At 36.3% G+C, this 16,065-nt stretch overlaps 1 long non-coding RNA gene across 1 annotated transcript in view; it reads left to right on the top strand.

Annotated features, from left to right (window-relative positions):
- The window catches only part of LOC138705660 (uncharacterized), a 40,592-nt gene extending 27,493 nt beyond the window's left edge, over positions 1-13,099 (top strand). The window contains exon 5 of the long non-coding RNA XR_011333716.1: positions 11,545-13,099. This is a non-coding gene — a long non-coding RNA (uncharacterized lncRNA). The remainder of the gene's footprint in view (positions 1-11,544) is intronic.
- Positions 13,100-16,065: the final 2,966 nt, after the last annotated feature.

The raw sequence follows: 16,065 nt of genomic DNA, 5'->3' as shown, positions 1-16,065 counted from the left end.
CGGACAGTAGATAGCATGTCTGAGTAACTTTATATTTTCGGGTCGGGCAGAAGTGAAGATTGAATTTACAGTACGTAGAGTAGGTACAGAATTATTTCAACATGAGTTACTAGTAGGAAGGACGAAACTGGCAATTGGAATTAGATGCAATAGTCTATAGTGCGATAATATGCACAAAAGAACTGAAGCCTGTATCGAAATGAACGGCCACCATTTTCAAAATTGTGTTTAAATATTCATATTATGATTATTTTTCAATTTAACTTCTTTCTCTATATTGTACGCTAATGTGCTGTAGACAGTATAATATACACTGCATAATGAATACGTTCGCATGGATAACTCACTTCGTGAGTAAAAACACTTATTCTTAATACAGTACTGTACTTTGATTAAAGAAAAACCTAATGAAAATTATCAAACTCAAAATCGCGATATTTCCTAGTTTACGTAAATGGATGAACTACTTTTCTTCCTTCCTATACCTAGTAGAGTGATTTGTGTTTTACGCCAGTATCATCTAACTCCAGTCTTGGAGGTGGGAGCAAGCGGTGTTTCCGGTTCTCTAAAGGTATAGACAGGTTAATATTAAAAATGTTAGTAAAAATAAAATGATGTCCCTGTAGTAGTAGTAGTAGTAGTAGTAGTAGTAGTAGTAGTAGTAGTAGCTATCAAACATAATCTATAAATCAGGGCTGGGCAACAAGAGCGGATTCTACTCTCTCACGGGGAGCCATATGATTTCTCTTCATCCCCTTTTTTCCCCGCCGAACACCGCGCAGCGTTGATAAGTGACGGATGAATATTAAGCGTCCCCGTTTAGAGTCTGGGTCCCATCCAGATGCCCAGCCCTGCTATAAATAATAGTTAACATGCCGAGTATTTTTGTGTTAATAGTACTTAGCTAGTGTTATCATGTACTAAACCTCTTGATTTCTTTCTCTACACTGCAAAAAGATAATAAAATTATAATGTTACACAGTTAACAAAAGAGTTGTTATCGTGAATTGTTGTTATACAGTATATTGCTGTATGAAACGAATTACATTGCATTGTAATCAGTTAAGAGAAGGTTAAAATATGTTGTCCATATTCTTTACCAATAGCAGTAAATCGTCCCACCATTTCTTGCTTTTCTATTCGTAGTTGGATTGTCTATGACATGTGTGTAAAAACTGTGGTATGATATGAAATAAAACAGGGTATGTACAATTTAAATAACATTCTTACATGAAGAAATTGGGTAGTATGCATAAAATTGAAGTATTACCTTCCGCTTTGACTGTAGTAGGTACTTGAAGTTAGTATAAAGTACCAAAAGTATTCGATTATATCGATTATCGACACTACTTCGGATTTTTCCGCTAAGATTCGTTAGTTTTCGCCTTCCATGCATGCATTTATGTTAACTTCTTGGTAGGAAAAATTGATGGTAGTCCTTAAAATTTAGTTATTTTAACAAGAAAATGGACAATTAAGACGAAGTGGGAAGCATAGAAGAACAACAGATGTTTGTTAATCTACTAAAAGAATACCCAGCGTTGTTAAACATAATAAATATATACCTAAATAAATAAATAAATACATAAGTAAATATGTAAATAAAGAAGTAATTAAGAAAGTAAAGAAACAAACTAGCAAATATACAGAATGTCCCATTTATCTTGTGCACCTATTATAACTTATTTGTTTTTATAGGTATTGGAATTTTTGTTTCTGAGAGTTATGTTAGAACGAGGGGCTAACATGAGTGCAGAGATTTGGTGCATCTAACTACATTATGGTACAAGATACACGTGACGTCATCAATTTTTCAAATAGCACTACATGCTTTAATCATGTTATATTGATTACACACATTAAGACGAGTTCAAAAACGTATCACATTGTCACCTTCCTAATCAATAACAACAACAAAGTGCAAAATGAATGCCATCAGAATGTGTCGTTTGTTGTGGTGCATCATTCACCTTGTGCATTAACTTACTCAAAACGAAAGACGACTGACGTCCGTACACATCGTGTTGTGTGTTTGCTGTCTAACATGTAAACAAACCACAACAACTGTCGACGTTACAATCCACGTACAGTGGCCTGCACGTTCTACGGACCTGTCGCCACTCGACTTCTTCCTGTGAAGAACTGTAATGAACAGAGTGTACTAGAACATTCTGACAACACCAGACGACATGCAGCAACGCATTCGACAGGCTTGTGTGTTTATTCAGCCAGTAACATACCGGGCAGTCATACTGTCTTTCGGGGAACGCCTTCGAATGTGCATTAATGTGAATGGTCACCATTTGGAACATCTTCTATGTCTCTCAAAGCATAACATCATCGCATTGGAAGTACATTTTTGTTTAGTTTTGTTGTTGTTATTGATTAGGAAGGTGACATTGTGATGCATTTTTAAACTCGTCTTAATATGTGTAATCAATGTAACATTTTTGTTCCGGGGCCGGGTATCGATCCCGGGACCTCTGGTTGAACGTACCAGCGCTCTGCCAACTGAGCTACCCGGGAATTCCACCCGACACCGTCTCAACTTTTCCCTTTATATCCACACAACTCGCGTGGGCTGGCGAAGTGCCAGAGACCCACATCGAGTGCACACAAACTCTGTGTGACTTGGAATTGTGGTTTTCTGTTAACGTACACAGTGACGAATATATTATGCAAATCTAGTCTTTCAGGTAAGGCTCCCTGTAAAGCAGTTTTGAATACGTGTACGTTAACAGAAAACCACAATTCCAAGTCACACAGAGTTTGTGTGCACTGGATGTGGGTCTCTGGCACTTCGTCAGCCCACGCGAGTTGTGTGGATATAAAGGGAAAAGTTGAGACGGTGTCGGGTAGAATTCCCGGGTAGCTCAGTTGGCAGAGCGCTGGTACGTTCAACCAGAGGTCCCGGGATCGATACCCGACCCCGGAACAATTTTTCCCTTGAAATTATTCAAAACTGCTTTACAGGGAGCCTTACCTGAAACACTAGATTTGCACAATATAACATGATTAAAGTATAGGTATAGTGCTATTTGAAAAATTGATGACGTCACGTGTATCTTGTACCATAATGTAGTTACATGCACCAAATCTCCATACTCATGTTAGCCCCTCGTTCTAACATAACGCTCAAAAACAAAAATTACAATACCTATCAAAGAAAAAGTTATAATAGGTGCACAAGATAAATGGGACAACCTGTATTATGTGTACAGTATATATATATATATATATATATATATATATATATATATATAATAGCATAAATAAATAAGTAAATAAATGCATAAATAAATAAACAAATAAAGAAACAATTAAGTACATAAACAAATAAACAAACAAGCAAAAAAAAACAAACAAATATATATATATATATATATATATATATATATATAGCGTAAATAAATAAGTAGATAGATAAATAAGTAAAAAAATCTGGTGACTAAGGAGTGTCGCCTTGCTGTACGACTAGGTGCTACGCTGCACTGTAATCCTTTCGCTCCCGACATTTTATGCGAATGTAACTGTTGTTTTTTTTTTATGGGGATGAGGTTTGTTTTGAGCTGTTCCATCTTTTCGCCAGACTCACCCACTCATTTATTGTTTTGCGGTAAGGAGCTGGTCCCTGGCAATCCTGGTCACTGAATTCTCCTCAATAAGCATGTTGAACTTGAACTTATAAATCTCTCCACACAGAAAACGCGTTGCGAAATCGGCCAACGATCCATTGCAAACTAAATCCAAAACAATGAATCAAATCTTGATATCTTCACTTTTTTCCCCCATGGCCTTTGTTAATTTATAATACCACCTGCATAAAGTAACACTGCATCAGTTAATATACACCCTTTGACAAGGAGATTGGTCGCTGTTCAGAGACTTATGTCCCATCTCGGAATAGTTCGGGAATCATCATCATGTGCGCTGTTTACACGCGTGCGTTTTACATAGAGAGATTCGAAGCCGGTCTTTGTAAAAAAAAAGGAGATCTATCGCTAAGTCGTAAGGCCTTCGTAGAGAATATGTCGTTTCGTGACATACAGATACGTCGCTTGTACGACTTGATTTTATCCTCGGACCTCAATGCTTAATACGAGTATTTCCCCGTCTGAATCTCGTGTTAACTAACCTGAACGATACTTCGACAAATTCGCGCTACAGGAGAGAGACCATTTTCAGTGACAAAGGTGTACAGTAGTGGCAAAAAAAAAAAAAAAACCGGACCGACCCTTGTAGCTAATTTCAGAGCCTTATTCACTCCAGAGCACGATAGACTGGTAACTAAGACTTTCGTGGTTCGAATCCTGCCTAGGAAGGAAACTTCTTTTCTTCCTTATTCAAATTTATTCCCAATACTTTTCAATTTCTGGTAAAATTCATGTTCTCGGAATAATAAGTTAATTAAGTAGTAAAATATCGCTGCAATCGAAAAGTATTGGGAATAAATTTGAATAAGGACCCAAAAAACGTTTCCTTCCCAGGCAGGATTCGAACCACGAAAGTCTTAGTTACCAGTCTATCGTGCTCTGGAGTGAACAAGATTCTGAAATCACCTACAAGGGTCGGTCCGGTTCTTTTTGCCACTACTGTACATTACTCACAACTAGTGCAGTATGTAGGCTAATAAAAGCAATAGGACATTTCCCTTAGGGAAATACATAGGTTACGTCTGTACTTTAAAATGTTTTATTCAGTGATTCAGTGAAAATATTCTTTCTACGTCATAGGGTGTTACTGTACTTAGAAATTACAGAAACGGAAAAACATAAGGAGCAAGAATACGACTATAAAATTTGCATAAGCATCAAGGACTATGACCACAAGTTTATTCTCTTTTTTCAATTGCCTTACTACAAGTAAAAGGGTCAAATATTAGCAAAAGTAGGAATTGTCTTTAAAATGTGCAAGATAATTTGTAGTAAAATATGACTTTATATGCACAACCAAATTCATTCAAAAATCGTCACGCGAAACATAATTAAAGAAAGTCGTTTTAGATAAGGCCTATGCACCATAATGGTATATTCCTATTGTTTCACTACTTATGATTAAATGAATAAAAACTAAAATATAAACTACTACATTGCATAAAAACCACGAGTCGTAGTCTAAGGTCTAAGGCATCATGCCTAGGACTCGCAATATTGAGTGCGCTTGTTCGAGTCCTCATGGAAGAAGAGATTTTCTCATGAAATTTCGGTCAGTGTATGAACTCGGTGTCACCCAGCATCGTGATGAATTTTGGGAGCTACGATAGGTAGCGACATCCGATTACGACAAGTACCTATAACGGCTGGGGGAATCATCGCGCTAACCACACGATACCTCCGTTCTGATTGGATGATCTTTTACCTCTGCGGAAGCATATGGACGTGAGGCCAGCAGTCGGCTGGTCGGTCCTGGCTCTAATGGGCTGTTGCAACCCTTGTGAGTGGACAGAAGTAGACCTAAATAGTCATTCTTATGGGTGCGGGTAGAGAAATGTGCGACTTTCATGATTACCACACAGAGTTGTGTGACATGTGTGGAATAACTACATGATTCTATCAGCTTGTCATTCTTCGTCTTTTACAGTTAGTAGACATCGTTCTCAGCCTTTGAGAGATCGTCGGCCGGTAAATCCTTTTTCTATAAGACGAGGGTCTGTAGTGATGCATTCATCTCAGATCTATAGAGCGATCTCCAGGATAAGCAAAAGGAAGGGAAAACTATCGGTACGTAAAAGGAAAAGTTTGTGTTCATTCGTAAGTACATGGAACTAAAATTTTCGTCTCATACAATGCCCTGATACTAATTACCACGACCTCAATGTGCCATTTGTGCTTTTGTTATGAGAAAATAAACTATGAAGCCAATGTGATTTTTTCGACATCAACAGAAAACATTCCGATTTAGTCAACAAACCCATGGAATTCTTCATGCGTAAAATAAATGCACTCAAAATAGAAAAGAAAACTATTTCCCAAGCTTCAACCACAGATACTTCACTTCTGATGGCATCTTATTTATTATCATTAGAAAAAAAAAACATATTTAATTGGGGAAGGACTCATGAAGCTTTCCTTGTCTGCTGGTTGTAATGAAGTATTAGGCCAGGCTGCTGCAAGTAAAATAAAATAGGCTACATTCTATTGTCGAATTTTACAGCTGAAACTACAACATGCTACACAATTTCTTTAATCCAGTGATTGATAATAATTAAATATTTGTCAACATATCACATCGTTTTCGTAGGGTACCAGTACTATATAAATGTTAAGATTTCGCCACATATACCAATTATTAATATTGCTCGACCGAGGCCAGTGGAGTCCTGCAGCCCGGAGCGCCACTTGTACTGCTCCTGCGTTCGTAATACGTCATCGCGATAGTTCACATTACGCCCGCTGCTCCACTCGCCTCGGTCGAGTAATACTTATTTTAGTTAAGTGTGTGAACTTAAAAAAAAAAAAGAAGAAAATTGGAAAGATGTTTACTAGTAAACCTGTTACGACATTGTTGCATCACAAATACATTCAGTACGAAATGTCTTAATATCAGAGTGCTGCATTGGAGTTAAATCGCTCGCTTGAACTCGGTCGAGTGTCGCACCCTCGAGTGAGATACGATCGGTCGTGATACGCTCGTAATAAATAGAAGCACAGTACAAGGTCATCTCACCGACATGTCTTATCTTGTATGGAAGGCGACAGATAAGATACACATATGTTTTGCTCACACGGTAAAAATAAGGCTTTATTTTCTGCGTTTATGACAAACGTTTAATGGAACAGTCAATGGAACATACCAGAACAGGAACATGAAGTTATAAATCAAATAGTATGAAAAACATCGATATGTAATTATTATTGCTAATTAATAATTATTCAATATTTGATTTACCACATATATAATATGATAGGGCCATACATAGTGTTCCGCCTATATACTGCGACAATGTAGAAACGTTTAACAAAATATTATTGATATAGCAGTAGATTAATAACAATATTAGTACAGAGATAACGTCACAGAGAATATAATAAAACGAATAATCATACTGCACAACTGTTACAGACGCAAAGATTGATACACTAATTATTAGAGATCATTATCATCATTATTATTATTATATTATTATTATTATTATTATTATTACTACTAGAAAACTTGATACAGTCCTTGCATTATCGTGATTGTGTTCTCCGTTTATAATAATTACATTTACATCCAATAACATCTATCAGATGTGGCAAAAACAAAATCACTCCTATGTGGGGGAAAAAAAAAAATACCTACAACATTTATATTACATGTTAAAGCAAGTTCTGTAGTTGTACTATGGAGAGGTTAGTTAAACACTGCAAAGTATTGAAATGATAAACATCTATAATGTTACTACAGTTCATCACTGTAACAAGAACGCTCGGCTTATACCGTTCGAGGATTTATCGCTCGTGACAATTTTACCCATCATGCATGTGCGCTACCTATCGGATTATGCTATGCATTACTTGGCGCTCGAGTGAAAATGTCCGATGCAGACCTCTGCTTAATACTAAAATTAAGCAAAGTCACTAGTCTTTTACAAAATCACGACACTCGGGTTTTGAAACAATGCAAACTTGCGAAGAGACAGTATTGGGTATAAATATTCAGTATCGAGAATCGATTACAGACTGCCTTAATATTCAATTGAAGTGAAAAAATGTTGTTTATACATCTGCAACACAGATGTCATTTACTTCAATTTTGAGAACAAAGGATTCGCTGCCCATTGTTGTAATCGGCTTGCAGGCAATTTCTATGACCGATCGTAAACAGCGGTATTCTCTTTCCCGAATGCTCAAAGATTTCTAAATCTGGAAAAATTCCCGATCAATCATATAATTGGCTTGATCACTGAAATTTGCTACACAGATGTTATTTAGTTAGATTTTAGAATTCAGAGTTTAGAGCCGATCTGGAACTGCGCTTTTCGACACAATCACGAAAATTTTTCACCTAACATTTTATTCGAGAAAAATGCTTAGAAAAGTAATATTATTCCAAATTCCAAGAGAACATCTCGCGGCCCGGGGGTTGAGAAACACTGGTCTAAGCCATCCTGCATGTCGGGATGGTTGTAGCAGAAGTTAGTGTTGGCCAAGAAAAAAATGAGAAGCTCTATCGCATTCTATCTACAGCCCAGATTCCAATCCAAAGACATAAACGTATTTCCAATATTGTAAAAATATTTTTTTGAGGGTTTTGATTGTCTTGTGTGAAGGACTTGAGTGGTAGCATTATAGTTATTTGACGTTTATGCACGCGCCATCGCGAACACCTAACGCTTCGCGAGTAATAAGACAAGAAATAGAGGACCAATGTGTGTCAGATGAGGCCACAACCGGTGAAAGAATTGTGATTGTTGCTTTATTCAAACAACTGTGGTCCTATCTTGTGCACTTCCTTAGAAATGATATTCATACATACGTTGGTTCTCTTCCGATTATATTACTAAACAAATCTAAATTTACAGTTATTGTAACTCTATGATTCAGTCGCTGATCCGTGAACGGTTGGCAGAGCATTCGTGTCGCGTGCAGGAGTGACCTCCACAATCGGCAAGTGACTCTAGGCGTGTTTGCAAGTTGCTGAACAGGTCTGATGCTGGGAATACCCGGTTGTTTCCGAGAAGTGAACGCATTGTTGTAGTTGCCAAAAAGAAACAGGTGTGTCAGGCTTCGAGATTAAAAACAACTTTGCGACAAACAGGAACAGCAATCCATTCTTCACACTCGAATATCGTTATCTTAAATCCTTTACTCCACTAGTGTACCTACCTACCTAAACACATTCGTAGTCGTCGCTGTCGTCATTAGCTTCATCACCAGTAATTAATGTCATCGTCACGTACATGATTATCATCATTAACCACTGTGTGTAAATAGTGTCGAAATTATAGTCATGAATCGTCATCGTCATCATCGTCAGCTATTGATATCATCAGTTATCGTCGACATTATTGTCATCACTAATCGTGATTGTATCATCGTCATCGTCGTCGATATTATCAACTGTAGTAAATGTTATAGTAATCGATTTTATATTAGTCATTCTAGTCATCATCAATCATCATCGTTGTCATGATCATCGTAAACCGTCGTCGATAGCATCAGTTTTCATCAGCATTATAGTCGTCATTAATCGTCATTCTTGTCATCAATCGCTGTCCATATCAACTATGGTCAGAATTATAACAATCGTCAATAAAATCGTCATCACCAATTGTCTCCATTATCAATTGTGGTCAACGTTATAACAATCAATAAAATCGTCATCATCATCAAGCGCCGTCTACATCATCAATTGTGGTCTGTGTTATAATAATCATCAATAGAATCATCGTTGTCATCATCAATCGCCGTCTATATCATCAATTGCCGTCAGCGTTATAATAACCATCGCCGTCTATATCATCAATTGTGGTTAGCGTTATAATAATCATCAATACAATCGTCGTTGTCATCATCAATCGCCATCTATATCATCAATTGTCGTCAGCGTTATAATAACCAATAGAATCGTCGTTGTCATCATCATCATCATCATCATCAATCGCCGTCTATATCATCAATTGTGGTTAGCGTTATAATCATCAATAGAATCGTCGTCATCATCACTCACCATCTATATCATCAATTGTCGTCAGCGTTATAATAACCAATAGAATCGTCGTTGTCGTCATCATCATCAATCGCCGTCTATATCATCAATTGTGGTTAGCGTTATAATAATTATCAATAGAATCGTCGTTGTCATCATCAATCGCCATCTATATCATCAACTGTCGTCAGCGTTATAATAACCAATAGAATCGTCGTCATCATCATCATCATCATCATCAATCGCCGTCTATATCATCAATTGTGGTTAGCGTTATAATCATCAATAGAATCGTCGTCGTCATCATCAATCGCCATCTATATCATCAATTGTCGTCAGCGTTATAATAACCAATAGAATCGTCGTCGTCGTCATCATCAAACGCCGTCTATATCATCAATTGTCGTCAGCGTTATAATAATCATTAACAGAATCGTCATCATCATCGATTGCCGTCGATATCACCAATTATCATAAATTTTATTGCCGTCGTCATCATCATCATCATCATCATAGACTAGGCCATTAGATATGATTTCGCTCCAAAACGTTTTTCGTGCCACTTACCACATTTTTGGTCGAATATGGTCAGTTTTTCGAGGATAGGAATTTCTAAAATCTTCTGGACACGTTCGCACTATTTCTTCTAATGTTTAATAATGTTTCTGCTGGTAGAACATTCAGATTTATTTCCTTCGTAACTTATTCTCATCTTCTAAAATAAAAGAAAATATTTTTGACATTACAGAAGCATTTCAAATCTCGCCAACCCCTATAAGGGTTCAATATTTTATTTCAAGTAAAAAGCTACCAAAATGTAATTTTATATATATATATATATATATATATATATATATATATATATATGATAGTAACTGGTTTGACAGTACTAACGAAATGCAATCATGTAGGCCTACAATTGGTTCAAAAAGAATGGGCCGACACTTGGTAGTACTTATCAATTTTATTGCTATCTCACTCTTCAGAGGCCCTGATGCAGCTATAATCAACCCTTCGTTTTATTTTATAACATATTTTAGAATAAAATACAGCACATTTACATGGTTTAATTGTGTCATCTTGTAAACTGGAGCTTCAAGGAGACGAGCATGCGCACTATTATGATTCTCGAATTTAGACATTTGTCGACGGCCCATTCTTTTTGAACCTTATTATACATAACATAGACTAATTAAATTTAAAAAAAATTGACCACTACCTTCAAGAATTGGACTCTGTGTTGACTTACTGAAGAGTGCTAATGCATTCGTATATTTTCATTTTATTTGTAGGTCTATGTATTATTATTATTATTATTATTATTATTATTATTATTCTATTCGAAGAGCTACAGCTGTAGACAGACCGGGACAATGCAAAGCAAGATAAGTAGACGTACTTTGTAGAATCCTGATACATTTTTGTTCCTCCTCTTGGAAACCTCAACGTAATTGAAGAGGTGGATTCCAAAGTATGCTAAGTCATTTTTTTATATTTTCATCTGTTTTATTCACGTTTTAATTATCTTTTTCAACCAAATATATAACTGTGTAAGTTTATTTAACAGACTCTCCTAAGTCTTAACTTAGATCCGTTTGAAAAAAGAAACATATGCAGGCACTAGGAGCCTCGAATTTGTTTTATCAGTTTTTGTCATTTTTCTCATAAACTGTCATTTTGACTCAGACCAGTTTGGAATTCACCTCTTCAATTTCTTTATGTCTGTAGACGAAACTGGTATCAGTCTGGCCGGAAAGGAAAAATAATTAAACTTATATTTAAACAGAAAAATAAATATAAATTATGCTAAATTAAAAGAGAGATAAACAACTGAACTAGTCATTAAGGAAATAAAGAACAATAATTTTTACAATAAGACAGACAACAGGTTTACTGTATCTCTTTCCACAGGACTGAATGCTTGCACCTTGATTGTACTCGTACGTGTCCTATGATGTGTCGGCAGTGGCCATGCATCGTGCTCACCGCACGGCCAGGAAGACCTAAAATGTGAATGTATCCAGTGTTGATCCAAGAATATAACCTCGAAATAACCGCTCTGGCTAATATGTTTGAATAAAAAGAGGGTGTAAAACGGATAAAGAAAAGAACGAAAAAAGTAATTAAGCAACTATTAAATTAAGAAGATAGAACACGTAAGTAAAGGAGTAATAAAATTAAGTAAACAAAAAATAACTTAAAATAAGAAAGACAAATAAATAAAGTAATAATTTGATCAGCAATAATTAACTATTACGTTAAAGAGGGGAACATTTAATTAGGAAAGTGGCTAATTACGTAAATAAAGATAATTAACTATAAAAACAAGACAAGACACGTACTCTGCCTTAACTATATGGACAACTTATGCGCTTCCCAACCAACGATCCGTCGTTTGATTCCCGGCCTAGGCATTGGAAAAGATTTATCTTCCGTCCACGGGACTGGATTATGTCTCTTATCATGTACTATCCGAGGGACCACACGACGAGGGAGTCCCGCAATGTGTTCCTGTCTAGTGTTGGTCGAAAGATAATATTCTTCCCTACACCATACAGAGGGAGGTAAAACTCAAATGAGGTAAACGTAAACAAATAATTCCTTAATTGCTAAATGAAATAACGGGAAGTATTTAAACTAAAATTAACTAAACATATAATTAATCTACTACTAGGCTAAATTAAAGGGAGGATGAATAGACTAATTAAATTAATAAAATTAAAACAAAAATTGAGTTATTTCTTTATTTGTGTTCTTGCCCCGCACTTTTTTGATACTGACATTATTATGATTATGATTATTATTATTATTATTATTATTATTATTATTATTATTATTATTATTATTATTGTCCAACAAGTGGAAGTACTATTTCACCTGTAGGTATCTATATTGTTGTTTAGCCAACTGTCCAAAGACAGGTCTGGGCACAAGTGACACCAATAAGGCATCACTCACGAGACAACTAGACCAGGAGATAATGAGTTAGGGTACTAGATACATATTATGCTAATCAGACTTGAGATGTATACAAACAATAAGTTTTTCCTCCGACACATACCGTCAAGTGAGATGAACTGCCTGATAATAGATACATAGACGCAGAAACAAAATTTGGGCTACCTTATTTTACCAAGTTCCAGATACAATGTATTGCGCATGTGCAGTAAACAAGAGCTCCTAAATGTATGCTATTTGTGGACAGTCTTCCGAAGCTTGTTGCCTACATAGAGGACGACTGTTACCATGATTCTGCCCATTTTTTAATTCCGTATCTGTACATATATCAGCCAACACCTCAATCAGAGGTCGTAGGTATATTCGGGTTGCATATTTACAATCATGCGAAATTTAATTTAAATTAGAACATAGATGAAGCATACATAGTCTTCGAATAACGAATGTCAACGATTAGTCAAATCAATATATACCCTGCAAGTTTGAAAATATTTCGTTTATATGTGACATGAACAATTCGAGCGACGCTCCTCCAATGATGAACAGACCAACAGGACAGTTAGTGGATTTTCAAATTCACAACCGGTTAATTTAATTATTAAGAATATTTCATGTCTTTCACACAAAAATAATGGACTGCCAGACAGAACATATTGCACGGTTTGATTATCATTTTCACATATACAATTTACATTCTTTTAATAAGCAATGTAGCTATAAAGATATTCTCCAAATTTACCATGTTCTGTGTCAGCACAAAGTTAGGAATGTCACAGCAATTTTCTTTTCTTGCGAACACAGAAGGAAAAATCCTTTCGTGCAATGTCTTCAGCGACTATTCCAGTTTTCTGCGTTGTGGTTCTCCTTCATTTGCTTCATGAACAAGGAGCTTAGGTAAAATGTATATATTCGGTAGATCTGAATCTGCCGCCGATTTTGCTGACGTATCTGCAGGAGAATATAACGATACGGTCACACGTCGCTGCTTTTGCTGCGCAACTTTTGTACTGCAGCTGCAAAAGTTGCGTGTCGTGTTCACACGCAAGCCAAAAGTAGCGCGCTGCACGCTGCTTTTCGTGCTGCGCAACCCGAGCGCTGAAAAAGTTGCAACTGGAGGTTGCGAGTCCGTTCACACACAAGGCGCTACTTTTGCAGCCGCAGTCTAGCTGCAGCTTTACATCTCCGTGTTGACTTTTCAATATACATTTTGTAGTTATGTTCGCATTAGAGTTTCAGATTATGAAACTCATGTGATAGCTTACTTATCTATTATTTCCTAACTATTATTCAGAAATTGGCATTATTGTTACTATAAAGCTATTAAAAACGCATATATACTTTAATGATAATCACCAGCATATTCACGTAATCAATGTTGGGAACTCTACTGTTTGAAACTACGCTACGGAAAATTAAAAAAATTAATTATATTATCAGTAAATATACTCTGACTGTGTTGTACATTTAGTACTGTTATAAATAAATTATTTTCATCATAGCTAACATTAAAATATATCCAAACAATAAAAGTATCATTGGCACATTTGGGTGGTAACACTGGTCGCAACCGCAGCAAAAGTTTCAACAAAACCGATATCAATAGTGCTGCGGCTGCAACCCTGAGAACCCTGTTCACACGTCGCTACTTCTAAGTTGTGCGCAGCATGAAAAAGTAGCGGGCAGCAGGTTCGGCAGCCGTTACTTTCGGGTTGCACCGTTGTTCACACGTCGCAGTACGAGAGTTGCGCAGTTTTTTTGTACTGCAGCGTTGCAGAAGTAGCGAGGTGTGACCGTACCTTAATATCCTTTAACTAACGCTAGAGGAATAGATATTATTATTAAAGGTCTCCATGGTCGTGTCGTCAATACGGCACAGGAACCACTAATGAGGCGATACAGGACAGCACATGACAAGGGAAAAACTTCCAGCTCCATGGACGGAAGATAAATCTCTTCCACTGCCCGCGCCAGGTATCGAACTTTGGATCGCTTAGATGGGAAATTCGTACGCTAGTAACAAAGCCACAACGGCAGATTATAAAGTTAGCTACTAAAATAAAGAAAGAAAAATAATTATAGTAGAAATTAAGTAAATAATTATTTACTAATAAAAGGAAAACAAACTAGTACTTGTAAGCAAACATTCTGATGTGGACAGATAAAAATGTTAATTATTTTTCTTCCACCATGTTAATAATGTCAAGAGAAGTACTTATACAAATTTTGGCCACTCGACCGCAGTTAGGAGGCACTCCAGAAAGTGATTTTCCCTGGGGCAGTTTACAGAAAAAAAAAGCATGGAAAAATTTATTGAAACAGATAGAGCAAATGTTGCGCTATTTGTCAAATATGTCTCATGGAATTGAGATATTTATCACTATGAAATCAATTTTTGTATCCTTGTGTCGTAGAAGTCAGCCGTCTGGGATCGGAAGCAGCGTTTGACAGCCGTCTGCACCTCTCTGTCGATTCCATGATATGACAAATGTCCCAATTCCGGTGTGGAATATGTTGAAAAATAGCTCAACAATTGCTATGCCTGTTCCAACAATTTTTTCCAATGAAATTGTGCTTTCTTTCTGTTAACGGCCTCTGGCGAATTAATTTTTTTACGGCCCTCGTAATTGCGGTCGAGTGGCCAAAATTTGTATAGGCACTTCTTTTGACATTATCAACATGGTGAAAGAAAAAATTTAACTTTTTTATCTGCCCCCATCAGAATGTTTGCTTGTTAGACCAATCATTTTCTACTTTGGAGATAGAGAAAAAATAAACCAGTATTTTAGCGAACAAGTAATCAGTAACTACAACATTAAAGACAGATAACAAATATTTAAACCACTCATTAAGTAAACAAGCAAAAATAAATGGTTTTAAACAATAACTATGAAAAGAAATTATATCTATTTTCTTACTTCGTGTGCAATTCTTAATTTGTTGCTCCTTTCACAGTATCATGGTAAAAGAGGCACACTGACATACAATTGTGTGCACTTCGGATTACTGTATATGCGTAATGTATTTCCAATTCCACAAAGTGAAAAAAAATTCTATCTCGATATCGAAAGTACTATTGCCCGAAGCTGCTAATACAACTTAAAAACAAACGCACTATCTGAATGAAATAGCTATTGATCTTGGCACATTTTCAATTACGGACTACAGAATTGGAAAACAGGTGGAATCTATCAAGGCTACGTATTTTAAACATTGATTCCGGAGTTTGTTGACACACCTTTGAGGAGGATCCAGTTGACAGTTTTATATTTATTAATTGCATATGCACAGTAGTTTTATTGGGCGCTGAAACAAGAACTTTCAAAACAGGATGCGCAATGAAATAAGAACAAAGTGAGCATTTAAAAGGCAATGAGTCAACATTCATGATAGAAACTGGTTTTTTTCCTATCTATCCTTTTAAGTCAGAGATGATGAGTACGTGGTAGCTTGCGGAGTTCGTATCGTGCGATTCGA

The sequence above is a fragment of the Periplaneta americana genome, chromosome 9 (genome assembly GCF_040183065.1).
Source record: "Periplaneta americana isolate PAMFEO1 chromosome 9, P.americana_PAMFEO1_priV1, whole genome shotgun sequence".
NCBI classification, from domain to species: domain Eukaryota; kingdom Metazoa; phylum Arthropoda; class Insecta; order Blattodea; family Blattidae; genus Periplaneta; species Periplaneta americana.
This window is presented reverse-complemented; position numbering and strand designations above follow the sequence as displayed.